This window comes from Corvus kubaryi, unplaced genomic scaffold, assembly GCF_017639235.1.
Source record: "Corvus kubaryi isolate FWS band 111438036 unplaced genomic scaffold, C.kubaryi_AGA036_p1.0 76, whole genome shotgun sequence".
Taxonomy (NCBI): domain Eukaryota; kingdom Metazoa; phylum Chordata; class Aves; order Passeriformes; family Corvidae; genus Corvus; species Corvus kubaryi.
Window position 1 is genome coordinate 7,313,959 of NW_024582063.1, and position 15,204 is coordinate 7,329,162.

The following is a 15,204-nucleotide window of genomic DNA, read 5'->3' on the forward strand; positions in this document are numbered from 1 at the left end:
GCTTCAAGCACAGCTTAGAAGCGCCGGTGTTGTCAGGGTCCCAGTTCACCAGAGTTAGAAATACACGACATTTTAGAAATGGCTCATGATTCAAATATGACCATAGAAATTAGACTTAAGTGGAATTTAATACCACTTCTTGCTTAACTAGAAACTTCTCTTTTTATGGTGAATTCTATCTGGAAATAGCACTTTCACAACTGATGTACTGAGAGAAATGCCAGTGTTTTCAGTTTCCCTCTATTTCTGTTTGCTCGTGTCTGCTCTGTGCCCACTTTCTTAAGTGTTAATATGTAGAAATGTTTCCAAAAAGTTAGAGGAGGCTCAAAAGCAAGATCTGTGCAAGTGTAGATAAAGATCCAACTACCCACCAATGCCTTGAAAATGGGCAAAAACCTCTTTAATATCAGAAGTCTTGACTGACCATGAAGTTAGTGACAAGATTTCTCAGATGCACCTGATAAGAAAGGAAGACCTTTATGGAATATTTTTAGAGTTATCTAACCTGCATGGGCCTGACCAGTTCTTCAGTGTGAATCTTTAGGTGAAGTAGAGTATATGGTGTATGCATAAAGTGATCCATTTTCAGGATAACCTGCCTGGCTCCTATAGGGAAACTGCATGGAAAAATTGTTTCTTTGAGTGCATTTAAAGTGACACTGTCTTCCTCAGGAAGTGGTAATTAAAGTAAATACAGGACACATGAAAAGAAGGAAAATGGGCTTCAGAGTTCTGCTTTGGTTCTTCTCATAAAAAATAACTCTTACTTCAGGTAAAATTGTTATTCCTCACAAAGAATCCCATGGTAAGATTGAATATTTTGAGCCACAGCATTCACGGTATACCAGAATGATTTCAGAATTGAATTCATATCCAGGTAACTGGGCATATGAAGGTATATCATATACCATCACATACCACAACGGAGGACTCTCGGGGAGGCAATATTTGGTTGTGGTTAGAAATCAGCTGTGGATATAAGGGAACAGCTTGTATATTGCCAGAGGGAGTTAATGGAGGTTCCCAGCCCATGAAGTCCCAGCATTGGAGTTATGGTTGCATCCCCAGGGCTGGAACACTTTGCAAATCCCTGAGATGCAAATCCTTTGCCTGTGTCTCCCATGGTACATAGCTGTAAACCAGTCTTTGAAAGTCCATAAATAGGTGTAAAACATGCATTTTCCATAGAACTAATGATGTTAAAGAAGGACTGTGCCTATTACAATGGCCTATTGAAAATTGTCTGTAACTTAAATTTTTGCTTTTATTTTTTATTCCTGGTACATATGTTTTATGTGAGCAGCTCTTTCATATTTCTGCAGTAATTCCATGCCATAAAAATATGTGTGTTTTCTTCTTAAAGAAACTGTTATATGCCAGTTGTACCTGAGCTGAAGGGTTACCCAGAGCAAATGTGTACGAAGTAAAACTGCTTCAGGATAACCTGCCTTGGTTTAGGGGAGAGTTAATGATAAATTTATTTTCGTGACCTGTCTGCCAAATATTTGTACACTAATTAGGTCCTATTTTGAGGGCAGAGCATGTGAGCTTGCAAGGAACCCCTTGTACAGGATAGGAAGGGCAAGAGGATTTTTGTCCCTAGTGAGTGCAAACCCCATCTTTTTCATGTAGCATCACCCAAATACGTGCATTATTTCTAAGTAGCATATGAATCACTGGGCTCATATGGAGGCACTTTTTTAATTGGCTCATGGGAATGGCTGTAGCCAGCTGAGGTGTTCAAGTGTAGAGCATTGGGGAAGAAACTGAACTGAGTCAAGGCATAATCATGGTTTTTACTTTATAGAATGTCTTTTGCTATATAGTAGAAAACTACCCTTATGACTAGTGGCAGGACCTGTTGTATAAGTAGTCCAGCCATGGTGCTGGTTGGTATCTTGCTTTTCACTTGAACCTCTCTGCGATACAGGTCTTGGAGGAGTGAGTGCCTGGTGCAGTCTCTGCCTGACTCCTTGGTAAGTCATTCAAGTCTATCTTTCTCTACAGCCACTTTCCAAACTGCTGAGCAAAAATAAGGAAATTTTTCATAGAGTGCTATAAAAGAGAGCTGCTAATCGATTTTTCTTATTATTTTATGCCCTGTGATTTTTACACCACCCCCGCCAGCTGGTTAATCATGCAAAAGCTGAACACTTCATTAGCCAGAACATGTTTGCCCATGGGCATTTCTGTAGTAAATTAGTTCTTTCTATTTATACAGGTAAGTCATGGCCAAAAGTCTTTAAGGTGCCAAAGGTAAGGGTTCGAATTAATTCTTTTTCTGAGTTTTCAAAAGAACTAGGTTTAACTTTGTGTGCTGTTGATTTGAAATTACTTCTGAATTAAAGATAGCTTGGGTAAAAGAGCATTGTCAGGCTGTTTGGAAATGCATTGTGCCTTTCTGGATCTCAAATTTGGCCTTTGTAGTACAGGCTGCCTTAAAAAATACCCCCAAAAAGCCCAGAACACACACATGCGCTCACATATATATACATATATGTGTATATGCACAGTATCTTCATGCAGAGACTCTGCTTCTGTGAGTGGCATGTAGCATATTGACCTGTGTTTTTCCTTTCTTACTCTGTGCCTTTTACACTATTAATTGAAAATATGTGGTTTGCAGATGCTTTTTTGCCTCAAATCAAATGGTGCCCTCTGAAAGCCTAGTTTAGCTTGACAATGAATTTAGCTTTCAGGCTTTGGCCATTGCAATATTGTTTGAATGCCACCATTTCCTGCAATCAATGTAATTTTATATCTACTTGGAATAGAAAGTCAAGATGGTGATTGCCTTAATTTAACTCAGTGTTGTATTCATTAAGGAGCTGATCCCAAATTCCTTTCAGATCAAAGTCTGTCTTGATTTCAGTGGAACCTTTCGGCGCACAAGGTGTGCGGTAGCCTTCTAAAATGTTGTCATTGTGACTAGTGAATAAAAACTAAATGTGTTGCTAAATTTAGGCTGTTGCTCATGTCAGCTTCCTTTTCTAAATGACGGTAAGTGCATTCCATAAATAGTATGCCTCTTATGTTGTCATATCTCTTTGGCTTGCTTTGCAGTATTTTACAGGATATTTGCAAATGAATTTTGTGTTCAGTAGGCAGGGGATGAAAATAACACTACTCATTGGGACTCCATTAACCCGCAGCTAATGAGGAACCATTTCGAGGGCTGGATGAGTGTAATTCAGATTAGCCTGCGTGCCAGGCTGCTCTGCTCCCGCTCAGGCTCGCCCTGTGCCGCGCTCCGGAAGGACGGAGCCCGGAGCGGCGCAGCTCTGACACTGCCTTTGGCTGGTTAAGTTTTCTGTGCTTCGGTTCCCCTTTTGGAAGGTAGGAGAGGAGAGGGAGTGTGTGTGTGCGTGTGTGTGTGTGTGCGTGTGTGTGCATAGATAGGTGACAGTGATCTTGACCTCCATGGTCAGGTGTTCTGGGATGTAATGAAATACTGCTCAAACACTCTACTTGTGCTCGCTGGTTGATAGCATTGTTACTTGTAGAAAAGGGTACTACATGGTGACAGTAAAGGTGGTCCAGACTGGCCCTTAATTAATTTTATTTTCAAAATCTATATTAGTGACTGTTGGGAGGGCACCTGGGCACTTTACATCAATAAAATAATCAATTTAAAAAATGTGTAGACCAGAACTCTGTGTTCACTAACAAAACTCCTGTTCCCTGTTACGACTAAAGGTCAGTCCAAGGCTGGCCAAGCAAGCAGGACTCGCATTCCTGCGCCTTGGCACTTGCCAGGCGTGGCTCTGGCGGAACACCACCGGCAGCAGCTTCCAGATGCCCGTGGCCTCTGCAGAGAAGGGCTCGCTGGTGACCGGTGACTTGTTAACCCCCTGCACGTCTCAAGTTGGTTTCAGGACTGAAGGAAAAGGTGGGGAAAGTCTTAATTTGGAGGCCAGTCCCAATTAAAAATGTGACTTTGCCAGTTGCCAGTACTCCACTGGAGTGCAGGCAGCAGGGACTTGGTGGAGCTGTGCTGCTGGAATAGAGAGAGAGGAAAAGAGACTTTCTTCTGGAAAACAGGCTAGAGATCTCATAACTGAGGAAACTTTATTGACGACAAATGTTACATTATGCAAGCTTAGCAAATTCTCTAGGAATATAATGCTTCCCAGCTTTTTCTTAACATGTGTTAATATTTTATGATACCTGTGCATTAAGGGCCAGTTCCTACAATGTTTAAGTGAGTTTGGGCTGCTAAATTGCCTTTGTGGACTTTTAAAAAAATACTGCTGGTCGCTGCAAATTAGCTAAATTCCCAATCTCAGTTAACATGCTGATGATATAAAATCAGCTTCTCTCTGTTTTTCATGTATTAAGTGAGCATGTGTAATTAAATGAAATGTTGAAGCAAAGCTGCATTTTATTTATTTCTATTAGTACATTTAGGGCAATAATCCCACTTTAATACATATCTAATTGTCCAAGCAGTACTGAAACTAGAAGTTCCTGGACACTGGTGTAATTTTTTGAATGTGAAATGATAATATATTTTCATGTCTTGAAATCCAATTGAACTCAAGCTGAGCTTAAAAGTCCAAGATCTGATTCAGGAGAATTCAGTCCCATCTGGCTGGTGGGTAGCAGGTGTGCAGTGTGTGTTTGAGGGAGGGAGGTGATTGCAGGGACTGAAACATATCTCTTTTCCTGTAAAGCTTTAATTCCAGTTTAATGTTGTGGTCTGAAGCTCTCTGCAGTTTAAGTTCTTGTGTAATTACCTACATCTATTGTTGGTCTCCATTTCTAGACAACATAATGGTGATGGTGAATGGCAGAAGCAAGTAAATGTCCAGCATTATGAAGAAATATGGTTTCTAACTCTCAAAGTTTGGATTTATTTTCTGTAACACCCAAGTCCTTTGTATGGGAGAGTATGTTTTTGCAAATTGATAGAGACGTGATCCTTGAAGACCGAATGAGAAAGGCTTCATTGCAGCGTTCAGGATTAAGGTCACTTGAGTGTTGTTACATGTTTCCACAGCAGCATAGAGAAGGTTTGTGTCATCTGGGTATTTTTATAAAAGCAAAAACCCCTGTATTATGCAATTTCTGTTTCCATCCCATAACAGACAGACTCTACATTTTTTATTACTGCAATTATAATGAAGGAGGATTTTTTTAAATCTTTATAAGTATTTTAGCAATCTTTTGGATACTTTTTACCTCATAACCTTAAGAAACTTGTCCCAGCCTTTCTCATTTTCCTCTTTCTCTTGCCTTTCTTCATCTTTTGATCAGATACTGCCAGTCACCCCCTGCCTCTGCCTGGAAGCTTTTTGCTTGGGAGGTTCGAGAATCTGCTCTTACTTGACTTTTGTCACTAGCTATCAAGTCAGCTCCTTTTCACACTCCTATTAGCTCTTCCTCTTCCAACTTTTAAATATTTTCTCTTCTTTTTATTTGTCTTCACTGCTTTATAACTTTGTGCTGAAAAGTCTTCCAGCACGCGAGGTTTTTATGGGAGTTGGCACGCAAAGCGCTTCTTACTTAACAAAATAAGTAAGCAAACATAGTTCTTTTATAGTTTTTGAGTTCACATTACTACAGTAGATGACACTTTTGCTGCTGTATTTCACAGGTTTTTTTCATGGCGAACTGACTTAATTTCTAACGTAGAGTGGAGCTGGTGCTGTGTTGCTGTTGCCAAGGGAAGTCCGTCTGGTTTGACAGATGAAATGATAAACATTTCTCTGGACATCCCTGTAAAGTTCTCCCTTTTGTTTGTTTGCTTTATGAAGTAAATGGAAGAGGTCACCCCCTTTGACAGAGCAAATTCTTTTTTCTAGCAATCGGGCTTTGCAAGAAAACATTTTTTATTAAGCAAGTCATCCATACCACACCGTAGGCTGTTTGAGTGTAACAGTATGTTACAGTCTGCAAAGTTAATGCAGTTAATATTCAACTGAACTTTTGGGGGGTTGCTAATCCCTTAGGCGGGCTTAGCAGAAAGGGCAAACATATTTATAGCACTTTGAATCAGACTGCAGTGAACAAGTAAGAGTATGTGTTATACCATGCAAATGTTACACAATTTCAGGAAAGCTCAGTGCATAATCATCTTTTAATAGTATTTAAGTTGATGAAATATCTTGTCTGTAAGCAACAGAGTTGTTGGTTCAGTGGACAACAGGTCTGTTAAAATGAAACTCAGTGAAAGGTCTTGAGATCCTGTTCTGGTGGTAAATTCTGAAGGTTCTGAACAGATTTATGGGCTGTCTAATTAGGAGCTAACTGTATTCTTTAAGCTCTGTCATTTGTATTATTCCCTAATAGGATTTAATTGGACTTTGTCACATATCTATGACTGAGTAAGTGCGGGGTTGTCAACAGCCTGTTCCATGTAGACCTTGGTCTATTACTGTCTTTGTAGAAGTAAAAAGATAATTCCTGAGTGGTCTTTGCTCCAGAGTGGAAGTGTGACATTGGACAGAGTTTGCTTTGGTTGGAGCCATTGGCACCACAGGCAAAAGGGACAAGAGTTAAGTCACGGGTTGCAGGAAGTTCATGGAGAAACTCAACTTCTCAGGCTGAGAATGTCCAGCAGTGAGGGTCTCATCTCTGTGAGACAGAAAATCTCCATGTCATGACATTTATGCCATGGACAAAACTTGCACTGAGTGCAAAGCTATATAGAAAAGGGCCCTGTAATGCTACTATCCCATCAGGAGCCAGAAAAAAAATAATTACGATCTTGGATTTTACACACAATTTGACTGTGTAGAGTTTTTAGGCAAATGAAAAAGAGATCTGTCATCTGGCAGTCAACAAAAAGTCATTTGTACTTTTTTTAAAGTTTTATTTTATTTTGAAAGAGATTAATGCAGTTGATAACAGCTGTAATCTGTATGATAGATTTTTAAGGTCAGTTTCTGGTGCCGTATCAATGCAGAATACAGGCCTGACAAAGTGGCCATTCTATTGTAATTAAGGTTTTTAATATGTTTTACATTTTGGCTATATCTTCTATTTTTCTAGATATTAACTATTGGAAAGAGTCACTACAACATGGAACCTGACTTTAAAGGGGGCTCAAGTGCCTGAATTTGCACTCAAGTTACTTATTGATTTGCCACCTTACCTGTACCCACTCCCTTCCTTTTTCTTTTGCTCTTTGTGAAGCATATTGGCCATTCATAGTCCTCCAGGAAAAAGTCCTCAACAAAATAATTAATGTGTCAGAATTGTTGGAAAAATGGAAATATGTTGCCAAAGATTTTCAAATCTATTTGTTATATTTTCAGTTAAAAATAGCGTGATTGAGTACCAGAGCAAGTTAAAAATTTGTATTGGAGCTATTTATATCTGAAGTACCTGAAAATAACTAGTTTATTTTGTACAAAATTTGAAATTCCAGAATATACTAAAATATTAGCTCAAAGGTCAAAAGCCTCTCCCAAGGAAGGAAGGAAATCAGAAGGGAATTTGGGCTAATCAGGTCTGTAATGGTTGCACACAGGTGATGTGGCTGACCCTGTTGTGGCTTCCTTCGTTTACTCATCCTGAATGTCCCCAGCCTGTCATTGGATCAGCTTCCATGCAAATCCTAAGCAAGATTCAACCTAAGCCTTGACCTCTACAACGTGATCTGGTAGCATTTCTGTTGTTGTACTAAGCAGCAAGTGCAGGGGTCCATTGCAAAGGCCTGACTTCACAGAGTGTGCTGGTGGAGGTGTGCTGGATCTTAGCTACACATCCTGCAACCATCTTGGAGCATAGAAATGGATTAAACTATCTGCAGTTTTATTATGAAAACAGAGTTAACAGTCTGGTGATGCTAACTGTGTTAAAAGGTGGAGGGGGGGGGGTGGGTGCATGTGTTACTGTGCTGAACTCTATACATTTATGAGCTCTTTTTATAGTACTGTTCCCAGCAGCATTCCCAGGAGCAGTCCAGGTCCAATCAGGACTGGTATGCCATTGTGTGAGGTGTTGTTCTAATTCGTGTGTAAATGTGGAGTGGTTGCTGCCCTGAGGATATTACAGTGAAATTACAAACAGGATGAAGAATAGGAGGAGGTGTGGAGGAGGAGGAGGGTGGCTGCGGTAAGGTGCACTTGTCTGGTCAGGGTTGTGGTACATACAGCCTGATACCAAGTGATGGGCATTTCATTATTTATAAGTCTGCTGCCTTCAGAACAATTAGGCTCTTTGTCTTTTGTTTGTGTCTTAGTTGTTTAAGCATAAATGTAGAGAGCACAAAACTAATCGTTCCCAAGATCTTCCTGCTCTGTCTCTAGCAATGACCAACCCCAGGCACCTCAAGTAAAGTTGTAAGAGCCTCACAATGGGCAGACTTGGGATAATCTTCTCTCTACACATTCTCATCCTAATCTTTCATTATTAGGGATTAATTTAAGCTTTGAAGCATGAGGTTTAAAAAAATATTATATTTGTTGTTCTCCCTCCTCCACTGTCAACCTGGTTTAAAATATGAAATATCCTCCTAAGCTTGTCGTCTGAGCTGTTCTCAGGGTAATCCTACCTGCTCCTTGGTATGTTGGCCAAATCTGCAGCTTGAGAGCTACCGTGGTGGTTTTGCTTCCTCTGGTGCCAGAAGGCACTGGTAGATCCTTTTCCCCAAGGAGGTGGGTGAAGGCAGAAGCATGTTGAGCATTATGGCCTGGGTGTTTCCATGTCACCATATGTCAAAGCTGTGATGCTGCAGCTGGATCTCTCCCCTTTCTTTTAATATTTTAGTGGCTAATTTGCAGTAAAGCAGAATAGGAAATAACCATAAATAAATCTGGGAACCTTTGTATTAATTTCTTTTGCTAGCTGTGTACATACGAGCAGCTTGCCATTTGCATATGTGAATCTTGTCATAACAATTTTGGGAAGTGATTTGTTAATAATCAAGTTCTCAGAACAGCTCTAAATCAGTAATTGATGTAGGTCTGGATAAAGCAAGCCTTCCGCCTGCCTGTTTTGTGGAGCATTTTTGGCAAGTTTCAAGCTAGTGTGAAAACTAGCCATCAGAATAAAATTTAGGACAGCTGGGATGCTTTGCAGTGAAGACTTTTGGCTCCACAGTTCAAATAATCACAATAGCAGCTCAATTTAGCCTTTGGCTGGGTAGGTTTGGCAGGGCACAATGAAAAATAATTATTTCATGGCCTGCTTATTTGTCCCTTAACAAATAAACTCTCTGACCTATGCAGGCTTATGTAAATATGCTGCCGTATGTGGGGTTGTAGAACACTGTCATGTCCCCATTTGGAAATATGTTTTATTTTGCCCTCACGTTACAAACTTTTTTTTGGAGTTCTGTTTTGGAAGCGAAGAAAGGCATAGGATGTATCAGATACTGAAGCCCAGACAGCCAGGCACAGAGTCTAAAAAGCCATCTAACAGTCTTTTTTTCTGAAAACACATCCATTAGTATGCAGTGTTTTCGCTGCTGTAATAATAAGAGCAATCATGATACGAGCAAGTCCGTCTCTTCGCAGCCTTCCCACGCGGGATGGAGAATGACAGCTCCTAAAGCATTTGGATATTTGCCTGAATGTGTGCTGCTTAGCTAACAGCAGTTCAACTTGCTCTCCATCTTATGGCTTCCTGGATATCCTTCTCAATTTTTTCAGTGACAGCTTAAAATGTGAGATGTGGAGGGGGGAGATAAAAGCTTAGCAAAAGGCTTTTTGTGTGTGTATTTAAGGGGAAGTTTTATTACACTTGATGATGGAAGGATGTGCCACGCTATTTTCTGTTCCTACCATTTTAGTATTTGCACTTTCTGTTGCAGTGGCAGCAGCCAATCCATAACATTGTCTTTCTGCTTCCCCCTCTGGAAGGGGGGAAATACACAGAAGAATACGTATCGGTGGTTTTGTCTTCTGGTGCCACCATTTTGGTCGTGCAGCAGTAAAAGAAAGCCTTTTCCCCAAAGATCTGAAAGATCTCTCTAGAACATCTGCCGTTGCACACTCATGCACATACACACGCACACATGCACAGGCTCTCGCTGAGGTGGCTATGATCTGTTTTTAATAGTGGCACTTCTTCTCAAAGTGTCATTTAAAAAAACATCAGCAGTCATGTCATGCATCGGGATGAATTTCTAAATGTAAATGAGATTCTCTCAGTAATTTATTTACATTTGTTTTCAGCACAACAAATGAGACATCACGTAGCTTCATAATTTCCCATGACCGAGTCACCAGCATGAGGTGTGTAATTTACCCTGATTTAAGATGCTTATCTAGAGGTTCTTGCAACAATACCTGGTGGGCTTTTTAATGCTACTTTTTGCTGGCTTTTAACCCATCTACTTCACCTCCTTCTCTGTATTTTCAGTTAAAAAGAAATATAAATGTGTCTGCTTCTTGAGGCCTTTTTTCAGTAGAGCTGAGAGGGATGGCTTTGTTGCCTTTGTTTAGTATGCTATTTTCCCTGCCATTCCCTTCTCATTTGGTAAAAATCATCAAGGGTTTCCAGAATGTATCTCCATTTACATTATGATGATGCAGGAAAGCAATGCTGATTGTGGACATTTCTGATGGAAAAATGTTTGTCCAGAAGTGAAGCAGTGCAATGGGAAGCATCCTGCAGTCGTTTGTTCTCTCTTCTCAGCTGAAATACTAAATCTTAGTCCTGTTCTTGTCTCTGCTACTGACTTTAAGTTTCTGATCTGCCTGTAGCTGAAATGATGCTTTGCTTGAGGTGGAATGTGAAAGCCAGTTTTCAAATTACGTGGACACAGTCATGTACTACAAAACTCATTTATTTTAAGCCTGTAGTTGGACCATTTAGATGTCTAACTACTTGCTTAAGTATTTCAGGTAGGTAGATGATTAAAGGTGCAATGTACCATGCATACAATTTTGTACCTCTTATCTTGCAGACCTGGTTACATCTTGAGTAAAAATCAGGGCAATGGCTTTTGCTATTTTACAGGTTATCAGCACAGGAGAACTGAGATACTTTGATGAAAGTTTCTGGTAAGTCCAAAAGTGGTACAAAATGCTGTAGTTTGGGATGCTATGGTGCAAAAATATTGTACATCTTCATGGAGATCTGCAGGTTTAACCCTGTGTGGGTGATCTTTCCCTCACAGGGAGGAAGCATGACATTCCTTTGTGTTAATTCCCAAAGCAAAAATCAGTGTCTTCCTTTAAAGTGAATAAGCATATTCCAAAAAATAATAGATTTGGACTGGTTTTTAATGTGCATTGTACATACTAGGTCCCAGTTGATTTAATTTTGGCCTGCTGGCCATTTCCTTAACATTGCATGGGTCTAGCACCAAATTATGCTGATGGCCTGTCTATCACCAAATTATTTACAGAACTGTGGTTAAATTATAGAAATCTTCCAGACAAGCAGTGCTCTGGGCAAATTATTTCATCAAAGTTATTTTCCATGGTATACTTAAGCAAAAGCTTACAGGAGCAACATTAATCTTTTTTTGGTATGTGATTATGCAGACGTGGTAACAGCCCCCTTTTTAGAAATAGCTTCCTACCTGGGAAACCAGAAGGAAACCATGATATGAAAATTAGTTCTCTCTGTGCTGTCCTCGGTTTGAAGCAAAGGTTTTATGTCAAGGAAACACAGGACTGGGGCCAGCAGTAGGATGGCCATTTCTGCACACTGTCAGCTCCATCCAGGTCTTGGGAAATTTTTTTTCTGAAGACTTTTAACTGCATGCTTCTCTGAATTTGTAAAATCAGGTACTGCAGAAGAAGGTCGGCTTACTTTACTAGTTCTTCATCACATCCAGGCCCAGTGGTCACTGCCCACTTCTCCAGAGAAGAACATTTGTGTGTCTGAAGGCAGTGTAGGCATTTTCTGCATTATCCCCATCTAAGATTTGAGCTGCTGTATAATCATGAAACATACAGAGAGAATATAAATCCTAAAAGCAGCCCTAACTCCCTATTGTAATTGGCATCCTTTCAGACTCTGTTCCAGAGTTTAGAAATACAGTCCGAGTAGAACATCTATACTTGGGTTTATATGTAATGGTCATACCTACTGGTTCACTTGGAAAAATGTTGGCATAGATCACTATTTCAGGACCCTGGGTGCAGTGTTTATGTTTAGCTCGGTGGTTTTTATCACTGTGTACTTTTTTTAGTATTCCATGTTGCCTTGTTTGCACTGTGAGACAAGAATGCCTCCCCAGCCTCTGTGCGGTTGTGCGTTTTTTGTTGAACGAATATAGAAATTCAGGTTTTAAACTGACTCCCATGAATAAATTCTTCTGAGAAAACAGGTTATAAAAATCTGTGTTTTTCAGACCTCTCTCTGCCCACATACTTAGGGTAAAACTCAGTCGTGTGTAGATGGCCCAAAGTCCATCTACATGGGACCTCTGTGCTCAGGGCCCAGATGTGGAAAACCTTACGTGTGTGAGGAAGGACGGCAGACTCCGGAACTTTAGCACGAGAGCTAAAGATTTTTGCAAGCTGAATATCTGATTTAACTTGATTTCTCTCTGGTGTTGGGTGGTGGTTGCTGTTATGTGGGGCCAGACCTGGGGAACCCCCCTTGGCAGCTCACCCGGGGGGACTCAGAGGCACCTGAGGGGTGACACTCTAATAATTGGGGTTTCATGGTGGTGTTAGAGGATTTTTTGGGGTTTTTTTTGATCAGCAGGATGTGAATATATGTGAAAGCTGGATCTCCTTTACTTGTGATCCTCAGCAGATGCGAGTCTGATTAAGAGTCCCCTTAATTTAGAAATGCTCATAAAGACAGGAAGATACTTAAAGCTGGCTTTGTCAACAAAATGGAGGAGCTGTGCTCTCGGGGCCCATTAACAGCAGTGCCAAGATGGCCACTGCTGCACTAATACTGGGAATTAAGTTTCTACAAAACCCTAGAAGCTCCAAATTGTATATTTCACCAGTTCTTTACTCCCCCAGTTATAATCCATATCTCACTTATTGCTAGAGTCAACAGTCTAATGGTAACAAAAAATACAACCTTTCATCATCCATTGATTTTCAGTCTTTAAAAACTGACAATAAGCTATTTTTTGTCCAATTTCTCAATAAATAGGAACATTTATTGGTTTTTCAGTTTTATTGTATTACATTAGAATATATTTTACGGCATATAGTGGGTAATGTAGTATCAGGAGATATGTTTACGTTCAGCAAGTAACTTTTGAAACTGCATAGCTCAACTGAGATATGTAAACAAATTTGTAATACTAGTTTAATTTAGATTACAATGCAGAATACTCAGCCTGGAGCTCATTTTTCTATTTATTCCATTATGATCCTCTAACTAATGGAAGAGAATTGCCATAAAAAATAATTACGGTAAAGGTGAACATCTACTTTCTTCTCTATCTGAGGGAGAGGGAGGAATTTTGAGGTACAGTAAGCACCATGATATTGGGGTTTATTTCCTAGAAATGCACCACTTACGGTGTTGTATAGGTTGGGCATGTCATAAATTCTGTCTGTGTGATACTGTGTCAAACAACGTGGCACAAACATCATCTTTCTCAGTGACCTCAGTTACATTCTCTCCTCTCAAAAAAGGAGACAAATTTAAATTGTGATTTAGCTGTGGCAGAACCTTGGATGTAGATCCTGAGTTGCCTCCCCACTGCTGCCTGCCTTCACAGTGGAAGATCACCTGGTAGGTTTTGTTCCTTTCCAGAACCTCTCAGGAGACACTGAAGATCGACAATTGCCTCTTGCTTATTCTTGTGGTGATAAATGGCAATTTGATTGTATTTTTATCTCTGCTATAAAACCAGTTCGGGTTTGTTTTGTTGTTTTTTTTTAAATTAAGAAGCAGTTCATTTCTCTTCTGGTGACATTCTATCGTACACCCAAAGGCAGTAAGCTCAAAGATGTTTCCATTCTAGCACCAGAAAACTTGAGGTGGAGGTGCCTCTGCTGAGGTGAGGATGTACAAAACAATGTCTGCTTTAAACCAGCTGTGCCACTGTGCCACCAGTACTAGCCTTTGCTGACCTTCTCTGGCTTCAAGGCTATCACAGTGATCATCCTGGCAGGCTTCTCAGGTGAAAACATTCACTTAGATGATGAAACATTTTCCTGAACACTGAATGGGAGACAGTTCTGGCTTATGTTTCATAACTCTTTCACAGTAAGCAAAGAGGGAATCATTTGGGCAAAACACTTCCTTTTGGGTAGATTGGGTGTGATTCTCTGAGGCATGGGCCCTTTCTCATAAGCTGCTGTGGATCTTGTTGTCGTCTCTGTCTCACATGATCTGATGTACAAGGAGTTAATAGATATCCAGTGACCAAAGCCATTTATATTTCTCTTTATATACAGAAGTGAAGTGGAGCATATAAAATTGGAAAGCAGAACCAAACCTGGAATTCTCTAACTTTATGACTAGTGTGTGTGTTATTTTCCCATGATCTTTAATTACATTCTGTTCTGGAGGGGGGAGAAGGGGAATGCTAATCTGGTGCACCAACTGGGGGAAAAACAAACTGTTTTACAGCGGGAGTCTAGATGACAGCACACAGCAAATGCAAAATCTGACATTCATATGAAAGTGAGCTAAGCAAGACCAATAGAAGAGATCCAAAATGACTGCAGCAAGAGGAATGCAAGTGGTTTAAGGAAACCATGGTTTCTCTATTTATTGAAATAGCACAGCCGACCTTTAAGGTGGTGCTGATACAATGTAGATTTTGTCGAGCAGCTCCAAGAGAGATGGCTGTCATAAAGGGAATGTGTGATTGGATTCAGGTTCATGAGAAGCTAGGTTTAGAAGAATATTGCCCTTCCCTCTTTGAACATATAGTACAGTGAGGCATGTCTCATTGCACTGAATGGAAAGATGCTATTTTCAGGTCTGCTGTTTGCTGTGCTTGCTAATGAATTTCCAAGGGGTGTTTGAGCCTTGGATATTGACTGTGGAGATGGTTGCAGTCAGTTGGAAGAGATGTGACTGAACATGAAGCTTAGTTCTGTGTGCATACAATCCTGCTCTCTGTGATTTTCCCTCAAGTTGTGCATTCAATATCAGTCTGCAATCATAAATAATTTGTAGAAGTCCAGCTGTGACTTAAGGCTTCTCTACAAACAGCATCCAGGACGCAAAGTCACATGATAGCCTTTTTCTTCTCTCGCTGACTAAAATAGCCTTTAAAAAACTATTCCCACTTCCAGTCCCAACATTAAAGCTAACTGGGTGGATGATTTTGCTGGGGTACAGCACAAATGGTCTCTGCCCTGTTTCTTGGCC

General features: G+C 40.3%; 1 protein-coding gene across 4 annotated transcripts in view; it reads left to right on the forward strand.

Annotated features, from left to right (window-relative positions):
- Nucleotides 1-1,951: 1,951 nt before the first annotated feature.
- ESRRG (estrogen related receptor gamma) overlaps nt 1,952-15,204 on the forward strand; it is a 342,923-nt gene continuing 329,670 nt past the window's right edge. For 2 of the 4 annotated variants that reach the window (XM_042051850.1, XM_042051851.1), the window contains exons 1-2: nt 10,119-10,184; nt 10,912-10,955. The gene's annotated coding sequence lies outside the window, so the exon portion shown is untranslated. Of the gene's footprint in view, nt 1,977-10,118; nt 10,185-10,911; nt 10,956-15,204 lie in introns of those variants that run through there. The other 2 variants (XM_042051853.1, XM_042051852.1) reach the window with 2 other exon arrangements.